This window comes from Heterocephalus glaber, unplaced genomic scaffold (assembly GCF_053883595.1).
Source record: "Heterocephalus glaber isolate CG9 unplaced genomic scaffold, H.glaber_assembly_v1.0 deba00001312, whole genome shotgun sequence".
NCBI classification, from domain to species: domain Eukaryota; kingdom Metazoa; phylum Chordata; class Mammalia; order Rodentia; family Bathyergidae; genus Heterocephalus; species Heterocephalus glaber.
In genome coordinates this window covers 110,456-112,645 of record NW_028258252.1, presented here as the reverse complement: position 1 = coordinate 112,645, position 2,190 = coordinate 110,456, and the positions used below count along the sequence as shown (strand labels likewise).

General features: G+C 48.4%; 1 pseudogene; it reads right to left on the bottom strand.

Moving 5' to 3' along the window:
- On the bottom strand, window positions 1-1,847 carry LOC101706295 (glutamate dehydrogenase 1, mitochondrial-like; annotated as a pseudogene).
- Between the last annotated feature and the right edge of the window lie 343 nt (window positions 1,848-2,190).

Genomic DNA, 2,190 nt, shown 5'->3' with positions numbered 1-2,190 from the left:
TCAGCCATAGCTGACATGATTTAGATTCTTCAGCCACTCAAAGTAAGTTACTGTCACTCCTCCAGCATTCAAGTACAGATCTGGGATATTCATGATATTACTCTCCAGGAAAATCTTATCAGCTTCCAGAGTAGTGGGTCCATTGGAACCTTCTGTGATGATCTTGGCTTTGACTCTGGGTGTGTTGGATTTGGTCAACTGCTTCTCACTGACAGCAGGGATTAGGATGTTGAAGTCAGCTTCCAAGATGCTTTGTTTTATATTTTTGCCTTAGGGAAGCCCAGAACTGATCTATGTTGCAAGTTGAAATCTTCCAGTTATTTTGGGTCAATACTGCCACGGCCTTGGTTGGCTGAAGGGTCCAGGAGTGAGAAATGATGATGATGGGAGATTAAGAAAAGGTAAAGAGAGAAAGTTAAAAGAACAAAGAGAAACAAAGGTGGGGCCAGGCGGGGCTCTAAAGAACCCAGGCAAATGCAAGGGAGTTTATTTATAGTGGTAGAGATAAGGGAAGTATAGGGGGAGGTAAAATGGGCTGGTCTGTAACTGGAGCCAGGAGAGTAGCTAAGGTCTGTAGGATATCCTGCTTGATGGTTTTCTGATGAATGGTGGTGGGGGGCAGTCCTCTTCTCAGCCAGGCCTTCCTCCATCATAGCCCCCCTTTTTTTTTTGTACCAGGAATTGAACTCAGGTCCTTGCACTTGTGAGACAGGTGGCAGAACCACTGAGCTAAATCCCTGGCCCTATCATGCCCTCTTGTTGCCTGTTCTCCTCCAGCGTGGAGCCCTGCGTGGGAGGAAGTGAACAAGACGCATGTTTCTCCTTCCATGCAGGGCCCTGACTCATCTGTGGGAGGAGGTGAGTTAGGCCTGGCTGTAGTGATCCACAGCACAGTGCTCCCAGCACAGTACCATCTGGAATATATATATGTATACACACACACACACACACACACACACATACACACACATCAGACTCCCCAGCACCAACACATATATCACCAAAATGATATAAATAGCTCTAGGGTGCAGGCCCACATTAACAAAGCTCTGAAAAACAAATGTTTTGTCTCCAAAGCCTGGTGTCATTCCTAAAATGCTCATGTAGGAAGCTTCACTGATGAAGTTCTCAATCTTATGGAAAAATCGTGGCCAGTCGCAGAGATCTGCCTGTGATTCTCCCTTGACTGATGGGCTTCCAGGTAACTCAAGCATATGCATTAATATCATAGTGCCCTATGGTGCTGTCATAGGTGTCCATGATCAAGGACATCTTCCGCTCACCCCTGCTCATGTCCAGGGCAGGCACGTCAATGCCAGGACTGAGAAAGCCCTTCTTTGCCAGTTCCATGGTGAACCTCCTTGGGATCTTTTCCAATTCATTGTCTGACTAGTTCTTGGGATTGGTCTAAACACCTGCTTTAGCCCCGCCAAATGGCATATCAACCACTGCACACTTGCATGTCATCATTGAAGCCAGCACCTTCACTCGTCCACATTCTTGTCCATGTTGTCCCGGATGCCTCCCTTGCAGGTGTACACTGCTGACCGTGCTGAGTGCCATAGCCCTCGATGACCTTCCAGGAGCCATGGTTGTGACTGAAGGGGAAGGAGACACTCAGCATGTAGTTGCAGAGCTTGATCATGTGCAGGATGCTGCGCACACAGTTATGCTTTTCTTTGCTCTCGTGGGTGTCCAGGTCCTCCACCAGCTTGACCCGCACCATGTTGGTGCCGCGGCTGAAGAAGCCCCCCACCACCTTGAAGAAGTTGGAGTCATCCTCATGCTTGGGCCACCACCTCGCTGTAGTGGAGGGCAGGTGATGGTCGGGGCAGGTGGCAGTGCATGGCATTGTGGCAAAGGAGAGTGGGTCTGAGGCCAAGAGGGCCTTACAGATCTTTATCCCACTGCCACCGAGGGCCTCTGTTGCATCTCTTTGCATGCAAAAGGAAATCTGTCTTACAGTAGTTGAGAAGTAAATGCAAATATTGATTAGGCAGAATGTAATTCATGGCAGGGGTGGCTTCTGATCTTCAGCTTCTGGAGAGTTGAGAGGTGTCATCATGCCCATTGAAGTCTGAACCCCGAAGTCAAGAAACTGGTTCACCTCTGGCCTTAATATTGAGCCCAAAATATTTCCTTTTACCTAAGCTCATCTGAGTTTGCTTTCTGCCATGGTTGACATCACCC